This window comes from Lycium barbarum, chromosome 6 (assembly GCF_019175385.1).
Source record: "Lycium barbarum isolate Lr01 chromosome 6, ASM1917538v2, whole genome shotgun sequence".
NCBI classification, from domain to species: Eukaryota; Viridiplantae; Streptophyta; class Magnoliopsida; order Solanales; family Solanaceae; genus Lycium; species Lycium barbarum.
In genome coordinates, this window is record NC_083342.1 from 17927870 (window position 1) to 17942971 (window position 15102).

At 35.9% G+C, this 15102-nt stretch overlaps 1 long non-coding RNA gene across 1 annotated transcript; it reads left to right on the forward strand.

The window, feature by feature from the left end:
- The first annotated feature begins 8485 nt into the window (after positions 1-8485).
- On the forward strand, positions 8486-14737 carry LOC132599614 (uncharacterized). Its single transcript, XR_009566896.1, has 5 exons — positions 8486-8840; positions 12203-12339; positions 13298-13404; positions 13688-13832; positions 14342-14737. It is a non-coding gene; the product is annotated as an uncharacterized LOC132599614 (long non-coding RNA).
- The last annotated feature ends 365 nt before the right edge of the window (positions 14738-15102 follow it).

The following is a 15102-nucleotide window of genomic DNA, read 5'->3' on the forward strand; positions in this document are numbered from 1 at the left end:
GGCTGTGCTACTCAAGTAGCTCTCTGCTCAGGGGTCTGCACCCCAACTCTGGTCTGTGAACCTCCGCCCGGAGCAGTAGCACCAGCGGCAGCCTACTGGGCATCTAGATGGAGTAGAATAAGAGCCATATTATCCTACATAGTCTGCTCAAAAGTGATCTTGGGCTGTGTCCGTGTTGGGGCCACATCATTCTCGGCGGCCTGGTCTCGAACCTGCTGATCCTCAGGCTCTGGGATAGAGATCTCTCGCGCCGCTGTCCTACCGCAGGAGCCCTGCCCCTGGCTGGGGCAGCCATACGACCTCTAGCTCTACTTCGCCCTCTGGCTATCGCTTGCCCTTTGGTGCCAATCATAGCTGCGGGCTCTAGCACCTGGTCTCGAGCTATCGTAGCTCGAGTCCTCACCATCTATGAGAGAAGAGATAAGAGTTAGATACTAATTCGATTGTTCCAGATACCTTTTAGAATAAAGTAGCACGAAAGAAGGAAAGAAAGTGAAATTTTCTAATTTTCCAATAGCCTATCGCAAATAAGTACGGAGCTCATCGTACCGATCCACGAGACTGTACTAGACACCCTCTTGTATTATAGACCAGATAACCTAGGGCTCTAATACCAACTTTCACGATCCAATTTAACTAAGTCGCACGGGCACCTATCTTCCTACATCGGTAGGCGAACCCTTATCCTAACAATCTCAAATTCATGAAACATCAAGTAAATAAGCGGAAGAAATAGAAATACGTAAGTCTGACATAATAATAAATAGAATATACGGAAGTACATCAAACCACTCCAGAAATCTATCTAATCATACAAGAGCAACTAACTAACATCTATGAGTCCGAAAATATAAAAAATCCATCAAAGTCGAATTATGTCTCGGAATATCAATATAAGATATAAAATAAGAAAGGAATCTCCAAGGCAGCGGGCGTCCCTGTGCTCACTCCGTAAGACTCTGAACAGTAACTCTCGCATCGCAATCATCCACGAGAAATGGAGGTCGACCCTACCTGAAACTCTGCATTCACAAAAGAATGCAGCAAGTGCAGGTCAGTACAAACAACAAGTACTGGTAGGTATCATAGGCTGACTAAGTTTATCTAACATATATTAAGTCAATAAAGTAAGATAAACAGGTAATCAATCAAGGTATAAGTCAAACATAGGCCAGAATCCAAGTACACGTCATCACCTATGTTATAACATCTAATCCCAATTATGTCAAGTCTCAAATACACAGTCCGAATCTGTATATCACAAACACATCACAAGAATATCATAATAGAAGCCAATGTGCAATGCAATGCAATAATGTATGGGATGTGAATGCAATGCAATGCTGTGTACATATGTACTCTGGACGGAATCTCCACATCTCGCTAGCACAACCCATGGGGGACCCGCGAAGTTCATGTACCTCACAGCTCCGACACAAACCTCAGCAACCGCTACCTCATGATTCCAAAAAAAACCATGGGCAATCGCTACACATAACCTCGATTTTGGGACAACTATCGGATATCGGTCCTTACGTCACTCTTATCCAACTGATCAGCTCAGCTCATCACAATGTTTCTTCAAGTATCATCAGTGTGTCAATAATATATCATGAAGGATGAGAATGCGTGCGGTGTATGAGTTCAATGTCAATAATCAGATCAATATCACAAGTACCACACATGGGTACGCCAATAATATCATGAAAAGGGTACACAAGCCATATAGAATACTATCCTTGTATCAAACGTCAACAAGTAAGATACTACAATATCATGAAAAGGCTATACAAGCCATATAGAACACTATCCTCATATCAAACGTCAACAAGTAAGATACTACAATACCATGAAAAGGCTACACAAGCCATATAGAACACTATCCTCGTATCAAACTTCAACAGGTAAGATACTACAATATCATGATCTAGGTATAATAATAGTCTCCAATATCTACTATCACCACGTGGCATCAAGCCAACAACAATCGGACAAATCAAGTCACAACACAATGGGGTGGCTAGCCCCAATCACACAACATGGCCCAACCTAAGACAATATCCAACCTAACTTCACACCCGAAGGTTTACATGCTTTCTCCGACAATATCGTCTAAATATATGCTTTGCTAAATGAAGTCTCACCATAGGGTAAACCGTAACCTACCTAGAAGGCCGAACAACAATATCACCAACAATCACACCTTAGCCTTTCATTTCCTTTGAGCCTCGAGATCAAGAAAGTCTAAGCATATTCGAATCATGGAATTAGAATCAAGAAGAATCATCAAACAAACCCTACTTCTATTCAAGACCCAAATTCCCAGTCTATGAAATAGGGTTTATGAACTAAAAGGGCAAAATTAGGAATCTAAAGGTCCCAACATGAAATTAAACCTCTAGGTGATCAATTCCCATCAATAGCAAGCTAGAATAATCAACAATTCACTCAATTTCATATTCTAGGAAAAACTCCCAACTTTGGGTATATACCCTAGCTTCCAATTTCATCAGTTAGCCTCTAATTAGGAAGAAGTCATAAAATGAAGGATTTTAATGATCAATTAAATGCTTAAGGAAGATAACCCAACCAATAAATCATGATTTAGAAGCCTAGAAAGAATATTCATTATACCCACTTTTAACCTTCAATCACTAGTGAACTATTAAGATAAAAGGATTCTAAGATGATTAGGGAAAATGGAATAGGAAAGGGATTAGAAAGACTTACCACCAAGAATCTTCTCCAAGAATGAACTAGATTTTCTCCCAATAGCTCAGATTTCGGAATAGTAATAAATGAGGCACTACGGGCTTTTAATACACAGTTAATGAAATAACCAGGCCCGATACCGATTCGGCATTGCGGTCCCGCCTCGACGGTCTCTCAGACCTCCGAGGCGGTTTGCCTTCAATTGCACTGGGCCGCCACAACAACCAATACCACCGCTATAGCGGTAATGGTGCTGCCAAGGCGGACATCAGCATAGATTTTCCCAAAAATAATCTCAATCTCAATCTGAAATCCCAACTAATACCTGAGGCCATCTTCTCATAAATCACATACACAGACACATATAAAAACATGCTACGAACGCACCTCGTGGCCTCAGAATTTTCAACGGAGGTCTCGTTGACCGAGTCAACCCCTATACCTCAAATCCAACTTCCCAACCCAAGCTCCAAAATGCACTCGAGTGCATTGGGAGCCGAACCAGATATGCACAGAAGTTCTAAATGACCATCCAGACATTTCAGAATCGATGAATTTTTAAAAAAGGTTCGTTTACCCAAAAGTCAATTTTGTGTAAACTCTTTTTCGCTTAAAGCTAATTTCTTCAAAAAAGTCACCAAAATCCACCCGAACACCTCGAGAAGCATGTCAATGGTCCTCTCAGGTCAAAAGTGAGCTAAACAAGCTCGAGAAAGGGTCAAAAGTATCGAAAAGACTATAACGACCAAGCGAGTCGTTACAAAAACTTAATTATGATTTGCTATTGATAACGATATCGTGCATGGAATACATTCTTATTCATACGCATATTAATATTGAATGATGACTTGGTGTTGATGATGACATATGAGAAAATGGAGCACCTTGATAATACAAGACTTAGTTGGGAGGTGTAAGAGTTAGACTTCCACACTTATATTATCTATTAATTATGACTTATTTTATTTATTTATTCATTCACTTATCTATTGACTGTTAAAAAATGATTAAAGAAGTTGAAATTGGCTAATTGTTAATGGGTAAGGATTCGCCTACTACTGATAAAAAGGTAAGTGCCCGCATGATTGGTAATTAGGGTCGCGACAGTTAATATCAGAGCCTAGGTTCGTGAATCTCGTTGTACAAGGGTGTCTATAGTAGAGTCTTGTGGATCGGTATGAACGGCTCCGTACCTATCTGCGAGAAGCTATAGGACATTTAGGAAACTTTTACTTCTTTCATTCTTTCGTGCTACTTCATTCAAATTGGTATCTAGTCGATTCCAATTGAATTCCTTGTCTTATTCTTCCATGGATGGTGGAAAATCGTTTCCTAGACTCTCATACGAGTGGTTTTGTTACGACATAACTTGATATGGTACCAGATGTGTCTTCCTGATTCGGACGCGTGACTAAGTTCAATATTCAGTTATGACTTGAGGTTTCTGTTGTGTGGAATGGTGGTTGAGACTTGTTCATTTTATGGTTTTTCTTGCAAAATAGGAGAGATGGTACGAAAGGTTACATGGTCTCCATGTTTTCAGTGTTGGGTTGCTCAGATGTTGCATAAGTGCTTTTATGTCTTAAACAAGTATGATATGTTAGTGATATGATTGGTTTAGGGTATAAGTTTAAAACTTCATTGGGGTGTTATGATGGGTGTGGCACAAGTGTAAGTTAGGTAGGGATCTTTGGATTTGACAAAAGTATAGTGGCCGCTAGGGGGTGACGTGATAAATTAGACCTCCGATGGTAATTCTGAGGCCACGGGTGAGTCCTAGTATGTTTTTACATTGACCTGTATGTTTAGTTTGTAGTTGTAAGGCCTCAGATGAATAGTTGGGATGGGGATGAAAATTTGGTGGAAAACCGAGCACACTGGTTAAGGGGCGACCACTGCAGTGGAAGGGCTTCCGCCACAGCGAGTCCGCCATAGAGGGGCACAGCTCGCTGGCGTGGGTAGTCAGGTGTGACGGGATCCGCTGTAGCGCTGGGCTATCCACCATCGCGGGACCGCCGCAGCGAACCATCAACCGTCGCAGCGGATGGCGAGCAGTTTTCTTCATACTTCCTAAGTTAAAACCCTTTAAACCCTTGTCATTCCTTCCATCATTCTCTAAGCATACTCGAGGGATTTTTGAGAGCTTTGTACCTATTGTGTAAGTTCGGTCAGTTCCTACTACTATTACTGGTGTTACTATTCAGTTAGTTAATGGCATAAAAAAGGGTAATCGCGTGAATGGTTAAGGGTGTTATGGTTAGAAAATTAAGGAATAGTAGTGGTAAATTATTGATGAAGGTTGAATTAATTCGAGCAAATGCACCTTGGTAGATATACGTCAGAGCAGTAATAGGACGGTATACAAGGTGCTGGATTTAGAAAGTTTTTGGTTTTAGAGTTGAGTGAACTAAGAGAACTCTAGGGTGTAGAGTGTGTGGCATGCTACTATCTCCAGGATTGACTCGGCTAGTTTGTAAGACTTGTGATTTGTGGTATCTTATTGAAGGGGTTGGAGAAATAATTAGATGGTAACGAGGATTGTGATTTGATTAGAAATTGGGACTACTTAGGTTAGTGTAGGTTGTGGGATTGTTGTCTTAAATATTTTGGACGAGGTGTGATCGTTAGTACGCTTAAGGAAAGGAATCTACAAAATTAACTAAGTGATATGACATAATTTTGTGAGGGTTTGTGATCAGCGATTAGTGAGAAGCAAGTTTCAGGTAACCGACGTGTTAAGGCTTAAGGAAATGGTTTGTGTGGTTCGCAGATGGATGGTTTTGTAACACTTTACAGTAGATGAGTTAGTGTGGGTTAAAAGAGAGGGTTTATGGAAATTCCTATAATGTGTAGGTTAGGGTTATATTTTTTAGATGAGATCGTATTTATGGTAGTGGGTCATGTAATGGGTATTACTAATCGAATAGCTTCAGTGAGCATTTTTAGAATATAAGGGACTAGAATTAGTCGCCCCAAATAAGTGATAGGATTGTGATTGGTTTTGGGCTTGTGGTGCGTGTTTACGTGTTTCTAGAAAATCGTGGTGTAAAGAACGGCTCTAAGGGTGAAAGATAGGTTAGCGGAATTAGAGTATTTTACCGCTTTAGAGTGGGCTATAATTGTGTCTATAATTAATGGTTTGTGCTAGTTTAAGACATGTTCTTGGGTTATCGCCAGCCTTCTTACTCCATTTTTTTCGTTCGAGGACGAACGATTGGTAAATTGGTATCTGATGTATCGACCCACTTGGTTGTTATAGTGTTTTGGACCCATTTACCCTTGTTGACCCTTCCCCAAGTTCCGTTAGTATGATCTATGACTTAATGAAGTCATTGGTTTGGTTCCTGCAAGGTTCGAGTGTAAATTGAGTCATTGATGGGAGAAAGCATGATTAGGTCTTCGGACATGGTGTTTGGTTGGATATTATCTAGGTTGGTATGACTTCTGATTATGTGGGCTTGTCGCCATTACTTTATGTATTGAATAGGAGGTGCACTTATGGTGATATGGGAAGAAAGGAGTTGATGTATACTCGTGATGTTGATTGTGGCTTGCTGCCCTGTTAGTATGATTAGACTGTTACCTTGATTGTTGTTATTGTGATACGTGTTGTAGTCAACTCTCTCTTATTGTGACACACATCTTCGGAGAAAGGAAGAATAATGAGTTTAGACCTGAATCGTGATATAGACTTATGATAGTACATAGATGAAATCTTGATTATGATTTACTGTTGATAATGATATAGTGCGTGGCATACATTCTCATTCATACGCATATTAATATTGAATTATAACTTGGCGTTGATGATGACATATGAGAAAATGGAACACCTTGGTGATACAAGACTTAGTTGGGGGTGTAATAGTTAGACTTCCGCAGTTATATTATCTATTAATTATGACTTGTTTTATTTATTTATTCATTCACTTATCTATTGACTGTTAATAAATGATTAAAGAAGTTGAAATTGGCTAATGATTAATGGGTTAATGGGTAAGGATTTGCCTACTAGTGATAATAAGGTAGGTGTCCGCATGATCGGTAATTAGGGTCATGACAGGTTGATGCCCATATTCTTTGGCATTCTAATAATTGAAATAAACAGTTTTATTACAACACAAATTCCCCAATCATGGCACCGATACCCGTACGAGCAGAAATAGACAATTTTATAACAACACAAGTTTTCCAATCATGGCACCGATACGCGTACGAGTGTTCGTCCCTTCAAAAATAGGGGAATACCACTTTCCCTTACCATTTGTTAATTACTAACTAAAATGCTTTAAATATAGTTAAGTAAGGTCTCAACTTAGCTTAGATTCGAAACCCCAAAGCTCACGAACAGACTTGCCCTTCGTCAACGTCTCTAACGATCCCAATCTTAATCTAAGGGATTTTTAAACTTTTCGGAAGCTCTACCACGTCTGAAATCGCCGAACGAGTTTAATCTAGTAAAAATAGTATGTTATGAGGTTAAACGAGTCCAATAATACCCATATTGCTATATTAATAATTTCGGCCAAAAAAATCAAACCCGAGACCCCACGAGCAAAATGAAAATTTTGTTTGAAAATTGGTTTACCCATAGCCCATATGTTCTGAATTCATAAAATCAACTAATTTCATCCTTGAATTGATCCTCAAATCAAAGAATTACATCCTCTTAAGCTTAGGACTCAAAATTCCCCTTTCCTTCAACCCAACACATATAAAATGCTAAATAAACAATGCAATACATGGGAAAACACCAAAACAAGGGTTAGGAACTTACCCTATCTTTATGATGAGAAAAACGCTGCAAAAAAGCGCTCAAATCCAAGGTCTAGAACTCCAAATATGAAAAAATGAAATAACTATCGGATTGGGGAACTTTTATAAGTTTGTCAGGTATCACCGCAAATGCGGCCAGATAATCGCAATTGCAGCCACACGAGATATCAACTAAAGCAATTTGGGGTATACTGGCCATAACTCGCTCATATAATCTCAGAATTTGACGATTCTTGTCGCTATGGTTCCGAAATCATGATACAGATCAAATGGTTCAGTTGAAACATAATTCAGAGCTCATTTTGTTTACGTGGTACAGTTTATGCTCAAAATGATGTCTAAACTAAATACGAGCACGATACAACCCAACACAATAGAAACTTATTGGAATCTAACCAAAATTTGCTGACAAGTTCAAAATCATCATATGAATCTGCTGGAACTTTCAAAACACAAATCTGGGATCGTCTTGACCCGATGTTGATCATGGTCAACCTAAATTTAGAGTCTCTTCTAGAATCTCCACCAACTGCCCAAATCATACCCTAACCCTTCGGGTCTAGTCTAAAAACTCAACCAAGTCAAAAATAACATTTCGGACCTCATGAAACTGACAAAAATCTGATTCAAGTTCGTTAAACTCCAATGTTTAATTTGGCTAGATCTTTTCATTTCTTCAACTTAAGAATTTTTTTATTTAGATTTTCTTCTTCGATACTCACCTGATTTCCTCGTAACCGAGCCACCCATCCTCGCAAGTATGAAACACTCTATTAAAGCTGCAGGAGAAAAGGAGTTCTGATGCTCAAAATGACCAAGCAGTTTGTTACACATGCTGGAAGCAATTTCAACAGACACGTAAAAATTTTGTAAAGCTCCGCGAATTTTTTTAAATCTTAGCCACACTAATCACGTGCCTAATGTTAAGACATACCAAGTTAAGGTGTATGCCAGAAACATGAAGCTCGTCACAACGATTGAAAGTTGGGCACTCCACCACTTCAACAACCTTTTTCTAGTATCCCTAGGTAGTGGTGAGCGTCGAAGTGAGTGAAAGTCTGGTGCCGCAACACGCGATCCTTGTAATTTATTTTATTACTGGAGAGAGGGGTCTTTAGTGCCATATTTTCACATTATTCTTACCATCTTTTGCAGATAGCTAGAATCTTCGATGAGTGGAAACCAACAACCTAACTAAGGAAAGGAGCGGAGTAGAAGGTTATACGATACACCTTCTCCTTAAAACTCATTTCTTAGGTGCTCGCCTGTCTATTGAATAGGAGAAAGAAAAGATCTCGACGAGGAGTTAGATTGAGAGAGGAGAACGACCCCAACCCCCCGGTGATCCAAATGTAAGATTTTTACAATGATTTATTTATGTTATTAACATCTTTCCAATTCAAGTTTTAACACCAAAACTCATGAATGTCTATAGATTTTCATTAAATCTCCAAGCAGGGGCGGAGCCAGCCCTTCGGTTGCGGGTTCAGTCGAACCTAGTAGCTTTTGTTCGAACCATATATTTGTATTAAAAAATTTGTCAAATATGTACAAATTATCAATTAAGAATCCAATAACTTTAAAGAATTAGAACCCCGAACCCACAAGCTTCGAATCCTGGCTCCGCCTCTGTCTCCAAGAACACCCATATTCAATCTTCAATCTAGGGATTTTTTTGAAAAAGATACGTTCTTCTTCACTTTTTCAACTGTGATGATGGATAATAAAAATTTATTAATGGGTAGGAAACACCACTAAATCAGTGATTAAACAATACAATAAAAGTTATGTGAGTCTTCTTGTTAGTAGCTTTCATAATATTTTTGCAGACTATAAGTTACAATGTTGTAGATTTTGAATAAAAGGTAAAATTGATATTCCCCTCCAGTCTTTGTAATCTACATAATTGTGTGTATGAAAAAGATAGGGGTTAATCCAAATCTCCCACATCAAAGGCATATGACCGACATGGTGACTTAAATTAAAAAGTATATATATATATATATATATATATATATATATATATATATATATATATATATATATATATATATTACTAAAATGAGTGCTTCAAAGCTAGAGTTAATACAAAAGAATGAGGTGAATTGTGAATTAGAAGAGGGATATTGATGTCAATGGTTTCATTAACCTTATTACTATTATGCATTGAATTATTGGAGAAGAATTAAGGAATTGATGTTGAATAAGGAAAATTAAAGGATGGTTACCAATGTTGAAATTGAATTGGGTATTGTTGGGTTCTTAATAACGTGAATCAATGTGAAGCAATGTTGTTAATATAAATTGTGAAAAATTGATTTAGTTAGATTAATGTGGAGTATACTTTTGCTAGGGAAAAGATATTGAAGTGAATTAATATGTACCTCGTTTAAAGTCTTTTCTCACTAAATTCATGTTCTTAATGTGTTCCACTAAATATTTAGAAAATGTTAATGTGTGTTCAATTGGAGAGGGTGAGAATGCATTAGCCATAAATGTTTTAAATGTTAACTTTATTTGCTAAGTTTGTACTTATGGGTAATTGGGTTCTTAAATTTCTATGAAACCTTAACGCTCCTTCTTTCTTTGGTTTCCTTATGTTTTATAACTTGTTTGTTATTGCTTATGTTTTTTTTTCTTTATCTTGACAAAGAGTTGTACCTTACTCTATTTACTTTTGTTGACTATGTTCTTTAATTTCTTTAGAAATAGTACCTAATGAACTTATTTTTTTCAATTCAATGTGGAATTAATTTATGACCTTTCCTATAGCTTTACATAAACTAAATAATTTAATTCAAACGAAAACCATATACGAGAAAGATCCTATTGAAAAAAAAAAGTTATTTTTTTCAATAGGCCTAGAATTGTTAAAATCTTGTTGTTGTATAGAACAAAGGAAACCGTTCTCATTGTATCTTTAACAACGGAAAATTGTAACAATACATAGGGTGTTGGCCAATTCTTTGACTATTTTACTTATAATCATAGTGTCCATCTAGTTTGAGTGCACCTTGACTAATTTTACGAGGTACCAAATAATTTTTTAACTATTTTGGAGATGAGTGTTTCATTTTTTGGATTACTTCATTCATTTAAGTAATGCCACCCAAAATCTAAATTGTACAAGTTGTGTTATTAGAAGTATTTTGCACTTACATCAAATTAGGTGATCACATTGTCTAAATTTGTTGGACGGCTAAACAATCAAATCTTAGAGTGCAAGAATCAATTGTGCTTAAAACAAGCTTTAAAATCTCATTTCCTCGTTCTTGTCTTCTATTTATATCTACATGGAGGAACTATAGTTAAGAACTAGAAAATTGGCTTAGGGATGGCAATGGGGCGGCACGATTATCTAGCTATTCAAATGTTTTAACTTTCTGCTCCCACAAATAGCATAATCAATTAGTAATTACATGCATTTATTTGCGAAAATATCCCTGTAGAATTCATATATTAGATAGTTGTAATTATTTTTGTGCTAAATTTCGTAATGTTTATGGCGTGCTCTCAAGTATCAAGGGTCATATAATCAAGTGGTTGAAATTCAAAATTAAAAAGTTTAGTTGTTCCTAGTACAGTGAGATAATCTCACTATGATGACACATATGACATGTGGGCTAGGAAAGAATTCACTATATCGTTTAGTAGTAGCTCCTAATATTTAAGCTTCAAAAAGTTTCACTTCTAACAAAATTCAATATCTAACTATAGATGGTTGAGAATATTTTTAAAATGCAAGAGATAGTTTATCTGATTTGAATATTGAATATACTCCTTTGGAGGAAGACAGCAACAAACACTACATGTATCTGGGGAATATGCACCTAGCTTATTTTTGTTGACAAATTATTTCATATAAACTGCATCATTTCAAACAGAATATGTATATTTTTCGGTTAAGCAACAAAGTTTTGGATCAAATAGAGCGAAATAGAACCTTTAAAATAGTATAACAATAATAATTAAAGAAACAAAAAAATTCTTCTAAAACCCAAGTACACATTCAAGTGTGGCACACAAAATAATTATTGTGCATCCGTGGCCTTTCTTTTGATATTATAAAATTATTAAATTCATCAAGAAAAAAAAAAGACTAAGCATCGGGTTCATGCGGGGAGGGGCAAGGCGGATCGTGCTGCTTGAAAACCTTCACGGGTTACTCGGGTGTGACGCGCAACCGTCCCACCCCGTTGGGCATCCCTAGTTAGCTATCAAACATATGGAAAATTTGTCTTATTCTTTTTCATGCATTATGGAGTCTTTATCTGTAGCAATAATAGGAGGTCAAAACATAATATATATATATATATATATATATATATATATATATATATAAACTATATTGAACTAATTAGCATATTGTCCATCACAAGGTTCTAATTTCATAGCTTTCTCCTTCATTTTTTCTTGTTAACACATTTAGACCACTAGTGACATACGAAGAATTTAACGCAAAGTATCGAATAATCGTAACTCAGCATTATATGGGAGTTTGAGTTTGAAAATTTGATTTTAAGACTTTTCAGTGTCTCAAGTTGATATTATTTTACATTATCTCAAATAGTAGTAGTGTCGGTCAATCATATTTTTTTGTAGAAGGGCGTTTTCGTCACTGTATACCACAACTATAAAAGCGTACATGCAATTTTTTCCATAAACACGAGAGTTAAATTCTGAAATTGAGCCAATTTTAGTTTTTTTTTTGTAGTAATATAATGGATGTTGAAAGTGCAAAGAATATCATCGTTCCAAGTTCTGTTCGAGGTCATCAAATTTTCGTGATTGATCCTAGCACTACTTCATTAATGCACACAGCAGCCATCCTCAAAGAGCATTATTATAAAGGTATTTTCCTTCTGTAATTACAATTACTTTATTTTTTTAGGGGTTTAATACTCTGCAATAGATTTAATTTTGCTCTATTTTGTACGGTATCCTGTATGATTCTTGTTGCTTTTATTTTATAAACATTTTGTAACTGAATTTTGAAAAGATAATCGAATTTGTTAAATGTGTGGAGGAGAGAATCTTTTTATTTTTATTTGCTTATCGTTCGATAATAAAAATGGAGGGGGTTGGGGGGGGGGGGGGGGGGGGAGGATATCCATTCTTATCAAACGGTTATGAATTTTAATCAAGCAACATTTGCAGAATGGGAGGCTATTATATGTTTAAAAGTTAAATTTATCTTCCTTTTTTAATCTAAAATAACTTTTCCTTTCTCTAAATGGAATTATTGTCAACTCAGTTATTTTCTTAATCTCTCTTAGGTTCCATAAGTTAAAGTATAAAGGTTTTTTTTACTTGAAATTTCTTAGTTTGTATTTAACAACCTGTTCATTGTTAAGTTATAGGAATTTATGTGAAATAATACTTCGTGTCATGAACCTATTGATCTAGCCCTGTTTGGATTGACTTATTTTAGGTGCTTTTAAGCCAAAATAACTTTTAAGCACTTTTGTAGCGTTTGAGTAAAATAAAAAAGTGTTTTTAAGCACTTATTTTTAAGCCAAAAGTCATAAGTTAGAATTCCTAACTTATGGCTTATAAATCAAAAGCCATAAGCCCATCCAAACAGGCTCGTAGCATATTCGTCATGTATACATGGGAATAAATTCGTTCAGCAATAATTAACACATATCCAATTACCTTAAGTTCACAGACAAATTAAGAACTTTTCTTTATCTATATATATATATATATATATTAACTAGAACAACCGGGTTAGGATTAAGGTGCATTTGTTTTTGTTGTACAATTACGACGATTGAATTACCAACTATAGCCTTGTCAATGATTCTAGAAAGGGAGAGCCAATATGACCTTATCATTGCTGAAGTCAACATGCAAGAGATGGACGGATTCATATTTCTCAAGCACATTTTGCGTCAAAAAACATTCCAATTATTTGTAAGTTTATGCATCATTGTTTCTAGCACTTGTTTGGAATCGAGGAGTAGACGTTTTTTCGTGTGATCTTTACTCAAATAGCCGATGGTGATTCAATGTTTACTTTTCCTAGCAGATATACATAGATTATCTATTGATTATGCATTCGCTGACCATTTTTAGTTTAAGCAGTTGGGTGGATGACTATTTAGGTTAATTCTTTTTTCTTTTATTTATTTATTTATATGCATCATCTTAGGAAATCTTACGCAAATAGATTATGTTATATAATTTTTTGTTGTAGTGATGTCTGATAAAGCAAACATGGAGTTTTCCAAGAGAGCCATGCTTTTTTTGGCGAAAACCATTAAGGGTGAATGATCTCATCAATGTTTGGCAGCATATTATTTGCAACAAAGTCAAAGAAAACGCTCAAAAAGTGAACAAAGGTAAGTTCACATTTCAAGAAGAGAGGTTTTTATTAGTAAAAAGTAGTTAATGCTAATACTGCATATCTGTTTTATAATTGACTTTAGCTCACAATTAAATGAAAGCCTCAACTTAATTTGTTTCATCATTTCAGTTTCTTCGTAAAAAGTAGTTAATGGTAATACTGCTGTTTTATGATTGACTTTAGCTCATAATTAATGACAATCCTCATCTAAATTTATTTCATCATTTCAGTTTCTAAAGTTCAACTAGAACTATGTCACTTTTACCACTAAATTTGCTTGTTCTTGATAATAATTGAAAGTAATAATGCGATCCGAATAATATTACATTCTTCTATGAATTAATGGGGTAAAACAGTAATTAACAAAATCTTCTGAAACTTATATCAAACATGAAACATAATCCTCTCGCCGATCCCAATTACTAGTCATTTTGACAAATTGCATTTATTTTGAAATTTATAATATCTACAAATAAGAAGTGTTTATGGCTTCAATATGGATAGGGGCGGCAGGTGGTCCAAAGAAAGGTAGAGTTGACGAGCTTGGACTTCAATACTCTTCATTTAGCTCTTCACCGATGTTGTCTGATGCTTCTAGTTTGAAAAAAAACGGACGAAATGGAAATGATGCGAAGTCAAATCGCAGAGCTAGTGCAAAAGTGTGAAACTTACAACGCGAACTTTGCTAAAATCCAGAAGTTCATGAAGAAACACATGGCACAGATATCTGATGATGAGAAATAGACTAAATCCTATAAGGATTAGACCGTATTGTTGTTGGTTATTATTTTTTATTGTGACATTTAAACTATTTAGACTTGAAATTTCTCTTGGTTGTTGGTTTGGGATGTTTAGACTATTTCAAATTGATGTTCGTTCGGGATGTTTCAAATGCGTCAATGTTTAGATTATTTGTTTATGTTTGATTGGTTGTTTGGGACGTTTAGTTGTTTGGTTGGTTTCTTAGGTTCTAGTTGTTGTGTTTATAATTTGGCAGGTGGTGTAGCTAATAAACAACAATTTGCTGTAAAAAAAAAAATCCAAATTTTTTTATTATAGTAATGGGGAATAGTAATTGAAAAATTGTAGTAATTTAAGCATTCCGGCTACTGTAGTCGACTGTCACGACTCAATTTGTAAGCCGTCCACAACCCAATTAAACAGTTATTTAAGGAAATAAATGCGGAAAGAAACCATACAAGTCAATTTCGAGTTTCAAAGCTTTTATAATCATAAAATACTGAAATGAGTACGATTCTCCCAAG